The sequence below is a fragment of the Mauremys reevesii genome, linkage group 14, assembly GCF_016161935.1.
Source record: "Mauremys reevesii isolate NIE-2019 linkage group 14, ASM1616193v1, whole genome shotgun sequence".
NCBI lineage: Eukaryota > Metazoa > Chordata > Testudines > Geoemydidae > Mauremys > Mauremys reevesii.
Genome location: NC_052636.1, coordinates 5611633 through 5626114, shown reverse-complemented (window position 1 = coordinate 5626114; position 14482 = coordinate 5611633). Strand labels below are relative to the sequence as shown.

The 14482-nt window shown below is 49.3% G+C and overlaps 1 long non-coding RNA gene across 1 annotated transcript; it reads left to right on the top strand.

Moving 5' to 3' along the window:
- The first annotated feature begins 621 nt into the window (after positions 1 to 621).
- LOC120381481 lies at positions 622 to 14428 on the top strand. Its single transcript, XR_005588080.1, has 3 exons — positions 622 to 655; positions 10755 to 10837; positions 14401 to 14428. It is a non-coding gene; the product is annotated as an uncharacterized LOC120381481 (long non-coding RNA).
- Positions 14429 to 14482: the final 54 nt, after the last annotated feature.

The following is a 14482-nucleotide window of genomic DNA, read 5'->3' as shown; positions in this document are numbered from 1 at the left end:
CCCAACCCCTGAGAAGTTCCCTGTCCCCGATTGTGCCCCATTTTCTCTCCCTTCGCCAGTGGCCAGTTCAGGTCTCAGGTTTGGGGTTTCCATTTCCACCTGCAGGGATTTGTCCTTGTGCGGGTGGGAAATGGTTCCCCCGAGGGATTCCTGAGCTGGGCAGAGGGTGAATGGGCAGAGGCTGGGGGGGCCCTGAGACAGGGACACCTCTGGGCTGGGCTGGGGGGGCCACTCTCTGCTGGCAACGGGGCCTGGGACGGGCCAGGAAGGGGAGGGAGGAACAAGTGTCCCCTATGGAGATGACCCAGCCCCAGGTTTCCCAGTCCCAGCTACTCCCAGCACCTGCTGGCCCTGTGAGTGTGAGGCAAGAAGAATCCATCTCATTCTGTTGTTGATTGAATATCCCTGTATAATCCCTCCAATTTCCTCCGCTCTCTTGAACTGTTAAATGCTGATGTAAAATCTTCCAGATGTTGGTGCTTCTGTCTCACATTAGCAAATATATTGTGTGTGCCCCATTTTCTCCTCAGTTCTGAAATACTGATATCAAATTCTCAAAAATCTTCCCACTTTTCTCTCCAGGTATGTGACTGAGATCAGGACTCTTATCGTACTGAGCGTGGCCCTGTTCTGACAGCTGCTGCAGAGACCCCAGGTGAGATCAGACCCCACTGTTGTGCCAGGTAAAACTGAGGCCTAGAGCGAGATCACGGCCCCCTTTAAGCCAGGCGGTGCACGACTGTGACCTAAACTGCTGCATCCATTGTGCTGGGCACATCAGAGACCTCGACTGAGATCTGTGTCCCGCTGAGTCTGGCATTGCACTGACCCCAACCCAGATCACACCCCACCACTGTATTGTGCACTGCACAGACCCTGACAGAGATCCTGCCCCCACATTTTACCAGTTGCTGCAGGGGCCCTAAACAAAATTAGGGATCCTGTAATGCTGGGAGTTGCAGAGTCACCGACTGAGGTCAGGCCCCTGTTATGCAGGGCTCTGCACAGACAACCGAGATCAGGGTCCCCATTGTGACTGGTGCTGCAAAGACACCAAGGGTATCTCTACCCTGCCACTAAAACCCCCAGCTGGCCCATGCCAGGTGACTCAGGCTCAGGGGGCTCAGGCGAAGGGGCTGTTTAATTGCAGAGTAGGTGTCTGGGCTCGGGCTGGGGCTAGGCTGTAGGACCCTGCGAGGTGGGAGGTTGCCAGACCTTGGGCTGCAGCCCCAGCCGGAACATGGACACCACAATTAAACAGCCCCACAGCCTGAGCCGTGAGCCCAAGTCAGCGGGCACGGGCCAGCCGCCGGTGTCTGACTGCAGTGTCGACATGCCCACAGGGACAGAGAGGCCTTGCCACAAAAAGCTCAAAGGCTAAATAGGCCAATGGTGGGAGGCGACTCCATTTTACAGATGGGGAAACTGAAGCTCAGAGAGCTGAAGTAATTTGCTCAAGTTTGCATGGAGAATTTGGGGCAGAACCTAGATTGTTTGAATTCTTGCCTCTCCCCTTAAACCCAAGCCCAGCGTGTGTGTGTGCAGCATTGTTTGGCCTGTGTTTGCCTTCAATTGGCTTCCATAGGAGACTGTGGAATTTCCTTCACTGGAGGTTTTTAAGACCAAGTTAGAGATACACCAGTCTGGGAATGTCTAGGGATACTTGGTCCTGCCTCAGCACAGGGGGCTGGAGTAGACGCCCTCTCAAGATCCCTTCCAGGTCTACACTGACAGAATTCTCTTTGTGCTGTGTCCTGTTCTACGCTGAGCTGTTTTGCCTGTTGCCTTTTGGAACTATGATGCACCATGCTGTGTTGCATAGTTTTATGATGCTATTTTGCCTCAGCTGGTTTGGTGTCTGTGTTATGTTGGTTTGAGTTGAGCTCTTTGCATTGTGTACTTTTGTTCTAAGGTGTGTTAGTTTGCATTGTGTTGCTTTCTTCTCCTTAGTATTGTGTCATTTTATGCTGTGCAGTGTAGTTTTTTTTTTTTTGTTTTTTGAATTGCCTGACACCATGTTTTCATTTGGTTTCATCATGTTGTTTTATACGTATCTATATTGCATAACATCATAGCAATGTAGAGCTGACAGGACCTCAAGATGTTGTCATGTCCAGCTCCTTCTGCCGAGGCAGGACAAGTGTATGTAGATTGTCTCTGACAGAGCTTTGTCCTACCTGTTCTTAAAATCTTCCAGGGACAGAGACTCCCCACCCCCCTTGTAAGACTATTCCCGAGCTGACCTGCCTTAGCTCTGGGGACACCCACACAGACTGTAGTGGTGAGCAGCTCTGGAGAGAGAGACCACTCCAGTGAGTGACAGCTGGATAAAGAGACTGAATTTGGAAGGAGAAACATTGACGATCCAAGGTCACCCAGACTGTCCGTGATGGAGCTAGAACTAGGTCCCAGTTCTAGTGCCACCGTACTGCTGTTTTGGGCACTGAAGATCTCTGCCACCCTGGTGTTTTAGGCACTGGTGCAAACCCTTAGTACAGACAGAATTTACACTAGTGCACTCTGGCTCTGGTGCACTATGTCCCTATTTGAAGGCTTGCAGGGGATAGGGGAGGGGGGGCAGTGACCTCACAGAGGCCTGGGGCTGGCTGAACAGTGCAGCTGGTAAGGGAGGGGCAGCAGTGAGTGTTGGAGGTATGAGCCAGGAGCACGGCCCCACAGGGCTGGACACTGACTTCTCCTGACCCATGACCCACACACCCAGCTGTGTGCAGGGACCACAGCTGAGCTGCCCTGCCGAGACAGCCTGTGCATCCATGGGCAAACCACCTCTTTCTGCAGCCTAATACACTGGGGTCTGAGGACCTTCCAAGCTGCGGGTGATGTGGCTCTGGCTACCGGGATTTGTTCCTGGCTCTGTCCCTGACCTGCTTGGTGACCTTGGGGAAGTCACAGCCCCTCTCTGTTTTCCTCCTCCCCATTGTTTACTTGGATTGTGATCTCTTTGGGGCAAGGACTGTCCCTCTCTGTCTGTGCCGTGCCCAGCAGAATGGGGCTGCTGATCTCAGTCAGGTTCTCTGCCATGTGCTGCACGATGGGGCCCTGATCTCCATCAGTGTCTGTGCAACACAAAGCACAGCTTATAGACTCACAGACTTTAAGGCCAGAAGGTAGAGGTGTATGTCAGATGAGGTCTCATCGGTGCCTTGTATAACAGTACTGACCCTTTCATGTATAGCTCAGTGGTTTTAGCACTGGCCTGCTAAACCCAGGGTTGTGAGTTCAATCCTTGAGGGGGCCATTTAGAGATCTAGGGCAAAAATCTGTCGGGATTGATCCTGCTTTGAGCAGGGGTTGACTAGATGATCTACTGAGGTCCCTTCCAACCCTAATAATCTATGATTCTATGTGTCTGCTGGAAATCCCTCACCTGATGTATCCTAGGACTGCATTAACCCATTTCACGGCTGCATCACATTGGCAGCTCATAATTATCCTGTGATCAACCAGTCTCCTCCTCTGTCACTTCCAATTGACAAACCCCCAGCTTATTGCAAAATTTTGCACTTGGGGACTAATGTCGAATTTGTTCACTATTGATTTTCATCCCATTTCAATTACTCCAGCTTTCAAGGACATGCAGCTTTTCTTGTATGATTTTCCTGTCCTCCTCCGTATTGGCAATCCCTCCCGGCTCTGTGTCCCACTCCCACTTCTTGTGCCAAGATCACTAATAAAAGTGTTGAGTAAGATTGGTCCCAAGACTGATCCGAGGAACTGCACTAGTAACTCCCACCAGCCTGACAACTCACCCTTCAATATGACCCCCTTGTAGACTCCCCTTTAACCAATTCTTTATTGACTTTTCGGTTCTCATATTAATCCCCATAGTCTCCAATTTAACAAATAGTTTCCCATGTGGAACTGTATCAAAAGCCTTACTGACGTCCAGATCAGGTTTCTCTGCACAATCTACCTTTTGTAACACCATGTTTTATTTATTTATAGTGCTGAAGGCTGGGAGGAAGTGTTAGCAGTAGGCTGAGAATGGCCATGTGGAGGTGGGGGAGGGGATGGCAGACAGTGGGGAGGTGGGGGGGATGCGGCATTGGAGGTGTATAGGGGATTGTGTTTTGTAGGAGTCCATGTCTCTGCTCCCTGTGGCCGTGGCTCGCCCGCACCAAAGCAGCACGTCAGCAGAGCAGACGCACACACCGTAGCTCTGCCTGGAACACGCAGCGTTCACTGCCAGACGGGCTGGGCGATTTTTCAGGGACCCAGCTTGATATGCCTGGCTGGGGTGGGTCTAGTTGGGCGGGGTCTGGGCTCTGATAGTTTGCGATGTTCCTTTTGCATAGTCAGTTCTTTCCATTTATTGTTTTACCCCCACCTATGCCCAATGTCGCTCTCTTCGTAACTTGCTTCAGTTATTTCACTTCCAGTTTTTAAATGGGATCTAAGAATTGCAAAGCTGAATGAAAGATAAACAAACAGAACCATTTGAATGTTGGCCCAGAGCTGGTAGAACGGTACCTAGTGCGGTCGGCTGTAATGACCGGGTTCCCTACAGCATTTTCTGGTGGGGCGGATAAAGCAACGTCAAAGAGCCAAATGCGCATTTGAGGGCGAAAGGGCTCGTTAGGTGTTTGCTCTCTAAGGAGCATGTCACCGCCAGGGCCTGCAGTCTGTCAGGAGAGGTGCGCTGGGTGTATTTAGGAATCTGAAAATAAAAGGTGAAGACGGCTGGGTCACAATATCCAATGAAATCTTGCAAACAATTATACAAATGGACCCTACTGCTGTTAAAACAACATGGTATTAATGCTGATTCAAAACTGACATTAAAATTAGGAGAGAAACGCATGAGAAATGAACTGACACCTACTTACCATTTCTTACTGCCTAAAATTTTGACACTCCCTCACAGCATCTTTTTTTCAAAGCGATGCACAGCACACAGTCAGGTTAATGAATGGAAGCACACCCATTATTGCCTGCTTTGTGCTGCATGAGCATCTGATTAAGCACCTAATTACAACTGTACCACTGTAAGTAGAAATGCATCAACCCAGCTTAGCTCCAAGGTGTTTAGATGTGAATGAAAAGTTTCTAAATTAAATACATGGCAGAATGGTTAATGGGGAAAATACACAGAAGTGCCTCTACCCCGTCCTGTTGACTTGTTCTCCCAACTCCCCCATGAGTTCTGGCCTCTTGGTCAACTCAGCTCCCAGTCCCACATCAGCTGTGCCCTCTCCCAGCCTAACCCATTTCTACTGCAATTCTTCACCCTCCTCATACAGGCAGGGGGTTGGCGCTGCAGCCCCTAAGGTACCTGCGTTAATCACTCTCTCTCATACTGGGGCTATTTAGATTTCAGGGAACGATTCAGAATTACTGACTCTGGGAGGTGGGAGAGAGGAGAGGCTGAGAGAGCGTTTGCTCTTACTGGTAGCCTCCATGTTACCTCATCCTCCACCCTCCCCCATACGTGTCTGCTCATCTCAGTGTGTCACCTGATCATAATGCCACTGGCTTCAGCAGAACTCCCAGACAGGAGCTACATCACGAGGGGGTTACGGTACTGAGAGTAAAATACATCACAGGGAGGGTGTAATTCTCCTGAAGTGAAACATTGCAGTCTAGGAAGTGAAAGAATTCAAGTACTTCATTACTTAAAATTATGCTTGAAAGGATTGGATTTTTATGAATAAATTGCAGCAAATGTTAATTTCACTGTACTCACACACACATGAAAAATATTTATATAGGTAATATACAGAAATGCTTCTGGAGAAAGTGGAGTTTGATTTAAGGCTATTTACACTGTATATTTTGGGTATGAGATTGACAATTTCTCTTTGAACAGTTATATGATTTGGCTTTTGAAATCTCAACAGTTACTGTTATTAAATAATTGTTGTCTGACGACCCCCATAACTTCCCACAGCTCTGAACATTGAAATTGTAAACATTGAAAAAAGGGCTTAAAAATAAATATTGCTATCTATTGAAATTAAAAGAAAGAAATAGATGCAATGAATTTTGTCAAACCTACTTACCAGCAATTGCAATATGCTAGGGGATGGAAATTCACAACTAAGGCACCAACCTTAATTCTGCCCTGTAGTGACACCAGGCAATTGCCGTAGGGCTACGAATTAGGCATTTTAGTGTATAAAGTTCCAGGTTACAAATCGTATGATCTAAAGACACATGAGATCTTTTCCTCAGGATATCACCGCTGCTGGGTTGTTTCTCTTAGTGGTAATTCCCAGAAGTGAACAGATCAATAACATTTTATCAGCTATGAAGTGGCCATTTCAGATTCCTGGGGAGTGTCTGTTATTTTGCACTAGGGGCCAGGTACTTGGAGAGACGGAACCTTGGTTTCATTTTAACTTCTCCATGCTCAGCAGCTTCTGGAATTTGGTTCAAAGTATTTACATGTTTCCCTGACCTGTTCTTAAAAGTGCTGTTTTAGAAAGTGGGGAAGGGCAGGAACTGACTGCAGGATCAGTAGCCGAGTCCCTTAGATATTTATAGCTCATCGGAAGGAGCACAGGGTTTGGTGGGTGTCTGGGGATTTAATAATAAACACACAAATATCATTGTTCTTAGTGAATTTTCATCTTCTAATTCCCATAAATCACTAATTATCACTGGCTGCCCCCAGCAGTCTGGGGAGGGAGAACTAGTCAACTCCTGTGGCCAGTGTGGAACCGAAGGCACAAGGATCTTTCAGTGGCTGACTCAAAGTCACCCAGAGTGAATTTCACTTCACTGGATAAAGCCCTAGTTGCTGAGCTCTGCAGAGGGGTGGTGAGGTGAATTCCATCCCCCATTCTTGGGCATAGACCCCCCCTCCAATTCTCACCCTGATCTCAGACACTACTCCACCTTCCCCTGCAGTGATGGACCCACTTGATGCTGCCAGAGCCATCTGCCATGCGAGCTAGAGAGGACAGAGGCCCAGCTCCAGAACTGCTCCCCCTGCCCACAGCCCCCAAGCTGTGCTAGAGTTGCGCTGACTTCCCAATCTGCACATCAGTCCGGCTGTCCCCAGCCCGTGCACCCACCACACACAAACTTTGTCACAACAAACATCCCAGGATTGGGAAAGACCATCTGGGGCTGGCTGCAGTCTCCCGTTGCTGCTGTGAGGGGAATGGGGTGGTCCTCATAGAGGATACAAACATACCCAGGGGCAGAAGGGAAATGTAGTTTCTTCCAGGGTTTGAAATGTTTGGTTTAGAGTCCTGAGCTCTGTCTTCCTGTTTGTCTCCTCCTGCCACTTTCAGATCTCTTGGACAGACAAGGTGGGGGAGGTAATTGTTTTAGAACCAATTAAATATACCTCTTTGCTATCCTGGGACCAACATGGGTACAACAACTTTCCCTTTGTACTCTCCCCATCTCACCTCCCCCTCAGCTGAGACTGTCCCATGTGATAGGAAAATAAGGGTTCAGTCCTATCACTGGATTGGGTCTTGCCAGCGCTAACGGGAGTGAAAGCCTGTGTGCATTAATGACAGCAGCAGCTCTGGTACTCGACACATAGGGAGAAGAGATGGAGGAGCAGGTTGTGTTTGTGCCAGGTGTGAGTTACTCAGGTGGGAATTCTGCAATCACATGCACGCACAGAATTCACGCCCAGCGCATAATTTCTTTTTTTGGCTTGAAGAAGATACGCTCTGCCTGAGCAGTGCTACAGTTCTCATGCTTCACCCACCAGAGGCCCCTGTGGCACCAGAACAGGCAGCAGCCAGCTTGGTTCATCTTGTGGGAATTTGTTGCCCTGAGCTATACCTCAAATGGGAGGAGAGTTAGTGGGTGCAACTGGGGAGAGTCCTGAGACACGGCTGCCGCTGGGGGTGGGGACAGGGTGGTCATTCTCGACTGGCAAGAGGGTGTGGAAAGGGCACAGGAGGAGCAAGTGTCCCCTATGGCGAGTGCCCAGCCCCAGGTTATCCAGTCCCAGACGCTTCTTCCCACCGCACTCCCAAACCTCTTCACCCTCCAGCCATCAGTTGCCAGGCTTCCTCGCTGCGAGCCCTTCCTGACTGCAGAGACCCTCTGAGCCAGTCGTGTCAGGCTCAACCTCTGGCTGCGCCCTCAGGGCACTTTCTTCCTCTCTCGGGGCACTGTGCCACAGGGGCCCCACAAAGCTACATTGCTCAGGCTTTGGCTTCAGCCCCGGGTGGTGGGGCTCAGGGCCCTGGACTTCAGCCCCATGCGCTGGGACTGGAGCTTTCTGCCCTGGGCCTCAGCGAGTCTAATGCTGCCCTTGCTTGGCCCCTGCCCTGAAACCTGCTAGAGGCCCCCAGGGGCCCAGGACCCTGGTTGAGAACCAATGTCTTACCCCACGAATCACTGCAATGTTCAGGTTACTGCCAGTCATAGAATCATAGATTCTCAGGGCTGGAAGGAACCTCAGGAGGTGTCTAGTCCAACTCCCTGCTCAAAGCAGGACCAATCCCCAACTAAATCATCCCAGCCAGGGCTTTGTCAAGCCTGACCTCATGCCAAAGGGCCAGTCACTTACTGAGGTCAATTGAATCTTAGATCTCGCAACAAAGACAACAGTTGTAGCCAGTCCTGTCATAACCTGTATTAAGAATTATTTAAAAGGAAAGGAGAGTTGTTTACGAAGTTAAAGCAGGTAATCCTATAGATGCAGACGAGTTACAGTCTTAAATTTCAAAAGGTAATAGAAGCTTCTATAACAAGCAAGCTCTGCATGTTCTTTAGACCAACCCAGGCTAATCAGCTGGGGATCTCGTGCTTATGCCTAGAAACTCCCCGCCCCGAGTCCAAGCAGCATACAGATAATCAGTTCCTTCTGTATGGGGTTTTATCCCTTCCTGCCATGTGCTCTGAGCTGCAAAGTCAGCTAATGGGAAGTGAAGAGCACAACAACAGTCTTGTCGTCTTTCACGCCCCATAATAGTCTATCTGGTGTTGATGAACCTTTCCTGCCAGGCAGGGTGTAATGCATTTGGTTGCCAGTCAGCACTTCACCTAGGTAAAGTCTCTCTCCTGTCTGGTGATTTACAGAGCCACAATGCAACTAGTCAGATATTAACCCAGGCAGCAACTCACAAGCATTCAATTAAGTGTGTTTATTCTTATAATCCTAATACCTAATACTAACCCAGGTGAGTCAGACTGATTCCAGCGATGCGTTTGTCCCTGTTCAATGAAGACATGGGGGCTTTTGCAAGAGCTAACACCTCATCTGGCAGTGTCACAGGCAGGCTGGGCAGGGATGGTGTCTTTAGCCTCTGTTTGCCAGAAGCTGGGAATGGGTGATGGGGTGGATCACTTGATGGTTCCCTGTTCTGTTAGTTCCTCTGAAGCATCTGGCATTGGCCACTGAGCTAGATGGACCATTGGTCTGATGCAGTGGGCAGCTCTTATGTTCTTGTGTTCACAGTCTCTATCAGGAGTATCTACTCATTGGGACTCACTGGGGAGCCACAGAAAGGAACAAGATGTGCTGAGGCAAGAAGGCCCAGTCTCAGAGCCCCCGGGGTCACGCTTCCCAAAGGCTAAAACTAGGCCCAGCCCATGAAAGGGGCACTGCCAGGAGAGACTGGATAAAGGCTGGAGCATCAAACAACTTAGTTAACCTGAGAGAGCTGCCTTGGGGACGGTGACAGGAGAATCCCCAGAGTGACTCCTTTGATTCTGCTCTTCTCTGGCCTTTGGTTCTTAGAATCATAGAACTGGAAGGGACTTTGGGAGGTCATCTAGGCCAGTCCCCTGCACTCAAAGCAGGACTCAGTATTATCTAGACAATCCCTGACAGGTGTTTGTCCAGCCTGCTCTTAAATATCCCCAGTGATGGAGATTCCACAAGCTCCCTGGGCAATTTATTCCAGTGCTTAACCACCCTGACAGGGAGGTTTTTTTCCTAATCTCCATCCTAAACCGCCCTTGCTGTAATTTAAGCCCATTGCTTCTTGTCCTATCCTCAGAGGTTAAGAAGAACAATTTTTCTCCGGCATCTTTGTAACAACCTTTTATGTACTTGAAAACTGTGATCGTGTCCTCTGAGTCTTCCCCAGTTTTTTCAATCTTCCTCATAGGTCATGTTTTCTAGATCTTTAGTCATTTTTGTTGCTCTTCTCTGACTTTCTCTAATTTGTCCACATCTTTCTTGAAAAGTGGCCCCCAGAACTGGACACACTACTCCAGTTGAGACCTAATCAGTGCGGAGTAGCGCAGAAGAATTTCTTCTCGTGTCTTGCTTACAATACTGCTGCTAATACATCCCAAAATGATACTTGCTTTTTTGCAACACTGTTGACTCCTATTTAGCTTGTCATCCACTAGGACCCCCAGATCCCTTTCCACAGCGCTCCTTCCTAGGCAGTTATTTCCCATTTTGTATGTGTGCAACTGATTGATCCTTCCTAAGCGATGTACTATGCATTTGTCCTTACTGAATTTCATGCTATTTACTTCAGACCATTTCTCCAGTTTGTCCAGATCATTTTGAATTTCAGTTCTATCCTCCAAAGTCCTTGCAACCCCTCCCAGCTTGGTATCGCCCGCAAACTTGATAAGTGTAAGAGAGAGACTCTGCTGCTGGGAGGGTTTCACCATGTGTCAGAGGGTCACACCCTGGTAGGAGGGGGCTAGGCCTGTACTGGGATACGGTCACTCTGTGCTTCACAGTGGGCAGAACCTAGAGTGTCCATTAGCAGGGAACAATGCTGGGGGGAATCGACATGTGGAAAGGACAGAAACCCTGTCTGAATTCTCTCACATTGCCCTTCTCGCCCTGGCAGGCTACAGATTAGCGTCCACGTTTTGCCCCAAATCATCCCATCCTCCCAGGGTGAAGGAAATGGCTGCAATGGAGCTGGCTCAGGTAAGGGATTCTCAGGGAGCTGGTGGTGGGTTCTGCTTGGAGGGAGAGAATCAGTAAATGTACAGGAGGGTGGGAGCCAGTGATGAGCTGCCAAAATATTAACAACAGGTTCCCTCCTCACCTCACGAGAGGGTCATGCCCCCCCATGGGTCATGCCCCATCCAACACCCCATGCTCCTTGACACCCCCCCAGGGACCCCTGACCCATCCCCCCCTTCCCTGTCCCCTGACTGCCCCCTGCCGCCCCATCAAACCCCTCCTCTCATTCTTGATGCCCCCCTGGAACCTCTGCCCCATCCAACCACCCCTTCTCTCTGTCCCTGGCTGCCCCCCAGCACTTCATCCAACCCCTGCTCCTTCCTGACTGCCCCCAGGACCCTTGCCCCCATTCAACCCCTTGTACCCAGCCCTCTGACCACCCCTATCCAGCCCCCACAACCCACCGAACACCTCCGTGTTCCCTACCCTACCACACTGCCTGGGGCCAGGACCACAACTGGCGCCACAGGATCCGACTTCCCGATCCGGGCTGGAGCCGCTGCCGGGACCGCGCCAGCTCTGCCGGGACCGCGACTGGCACCACAGGACCCGACTTCGCTCTGTGCTGGAGCCGCCAGCCGGGACCGGTGCTGCAGATCCTGTGCTGGGCTGATCGAGCCGCCGGCCGGGACCAGCCTGAGCCAGGGGTGCTTGGCCAGGACCCGGCTGGGGCGCCGGCCGGGCCAGGGGAGCCGCCAGGTGGAGCCGACTGGGCTGCGTGGCGCCGCCCGCCCCTGGCCTGGCTTACCTGCCTGCTGCTTGTTTCAGGCTGCCCACAAACATTTGATTTGCGGGAAGCAGGGGAGGGGGAGGAGAAGGAGGGCGGAGCGTTCACAGGAGAGGGGGAGGTGAGCTGGGGCCGGGGGCCGGGTGGACAGCTGCCCGAGCCTTTGTTAAATTTAAAGCTTTTTAGAACCGGTTGTCCTGGAACAATCAGTTCTAAAAAGGCTTCTAAATTTAACAACCGGTTCCTGCGACCCGGCTGGAGCTCACCACTGGTGGCAGCTGCTAGAGGTGGTGGGAGGCAGGAAATATCTTGGGCGGAGAAAGGGAGGGGACAGGATGTGACAAATCTGCTGAGACTTGTGTACTCTAGGGTGTGATGGGTTGTCACCCCGGGGTGCAGTCTGGGGGCTTCTGGGAACCACTGTGCCCTCTAACCCTCAAGCTGGGCTGGCCCTTCTCTCACTGCTTTGCTGGAGATTCAGCCATCCTCTCCAGGCCCTGTTATCACCCAACACGACAGCAGGTGGCGTCATGAAGCCAACTAAGCTACCTGAGTGCTTTACCTCAGCCACTCAAGGAGAGAGAGAAGACGACAGCCAATTTCCCAGCGATAAGTGTTAGCAAACAAATCAAAGCAGATTACTTAGCAAATAACCAGAAACTCAAACCAAGCCTAACATACTAGATGGATAGAATTTGAATTAGCAATTTCTCACCCTGACTGATGGTACAAGCAGTTCACCAAGTTTCCATACACAAGCTAGAAATCCCTTTACCCTGGGACCAGAACTTCCCCCAGTTCAGTCTTTGTTTCTCAGGTGTTTCCAGGAGTTCTCTTGTGCGGGGAATGAGGCCAAGAGATGACGTCACACCCCACCTTATGTAGCTTTTCCATATGGCAGGACCCCTTTGTTCTAAACTCAGTTCCCAGTCCAGTTTGTGGAAAGATACAGGTACCAAAATGAAGTTCATTGTCATGTGGTCTGGTCACATGCCCTAGCATGGCCTGCTGAGTCATAGTAACCATAACTCATAGGCTGGCTGAAGCATTCACAGGAAGGCTAAGCTCTTCCACAGTCCATTGTCTTTGTTGCTGAGCCATGAACACTGTCTGGCTTCTTCATTGTTGTACCTGAAAGGCTCGTTGTGGCTGTTACCCAGAGTAAGCACATTTGAAAGACAGGTACAGAGTCAATATCCATAACTTCAGATACAAACATGATCCATGCACACAGGTAGGATAATCATATTCAGCAAATCATAACTTTTCCAGTGACACTGCACATGACTCATCTTGTACAAAATGCCTCATGTCCTAATCATACTATAATCCTGCCACTATGCTGAATATGGGCTGTAGTGTCAGATAGGTCCTAATGTCAAGGCACAAGTGTAGGGAATGAAACTTCCTCTTTGTGGAACAGGAAATAACCCTTTAGCCAGGGCTGGGAAAACTTCCCAGACTCCCAATGCTGAAACCTGAACCTACTGACATTTCATTAGTTACCCCGCATCCCCGATCTTTGTGGCAACTGCAAACGTTATCGGTGATGATTTTATATTCTCTTCCAGGTCATTGATAAGAATGTTAAATAGCACAGGGCCAAGATCCAATCCTTGCGGGAACCCACTAGAAAGAAATCCACTCAACCATGGTTCCCTATTTAAAATCCCAGTTTTTAATCTATTTAATGTATGCCGTGTGTATTTTGTACATTCTAGTCAAAATATTGTGCTGAAGCAACTCATATGCCTACGTATATTACATCAGTACTATTAGCTGCAACCAAACTTTTGATCTCATCCAATAAGGATATCCAGTTAGTTTGATAGGATCTATTGTGTCTAAACCTTTTAATGGATACTAATTATATTACCCTCCTTTCTTTATTAATGAAATCCAGTATCGCTGCTCCAGTCTTTTGCCCAGTATCGATGTCAGACTGACACACTTGTCATTAGTTGCGCCATCTCTTTGATAGTTTTTAAATATTGGCACAGCATTAGCTTTATTCCAGTCTTCTGAATTTCCCAAGTGTTCCAAGTCCTAATTAAAATCAACATTAACAGTCCACCACGCCCTCCAGCAGGTCTTTCAGAACTCTAGTTCTCTGGACCCACTGATTTAAACACATCTAACTTTAATAGCTACTGTTTAACATCCTCATGAGTTACTTTTGGAATGGAAAGACTGTCAGCGTGAACATCTTGTGATATGAGTTACATCATCTGTTTTTCTCCAAATCCAGGAGAGAAATATTTATTGAACACTTTTACCTCTTCTGCATGATTGTTGATGATTCTGCCATTTCCATCAGTAATGTACCACTACCATTGTTAGGATTAATTTTGTACTTTTAAAAACTTCCTTCTTATTTTCATTGGTTGATCATTGATTTCTGATAGCTTCCATTGCCAACTTTCTACAATTCTGACCTTCAAACTTAGATTCTTTACTATTGACTTCCCTTTTCTTCTATATATTTAATTTGGAGAGTGTTGGGATTCCTACCAGGGAGCCATCAGCAGGGTCCAGAGACAGCCCCATCTCCTATATCAAGCTCTGGCTAGTGGGTATGTGATAAATGTGAAGACCCTGCCTCCATCTGTCAGCTGGGAGACACAAAGGTTCTCTCTTTCTACCCTCCGATGCCTCCTGGCTGCTCTAGGCAAGGTGAGGTGGGACTCTGTTAACATGTGCTTTCCAGAGCTTCCCTTTACCTGGTGCTGCTGTTCTGTGAGTAGTGGGGCTGTGAGTGGGGCAGCAGGTACTGAGTGTTGGACTCTTGCTCTTTCAGGGGCCGGTGACCTTCGAGGAGGTAGCTGTGTATTTCACCAAGGAGGAATGGGCTCTGCTGGACCCTGTTCAGAGAGCCCTCT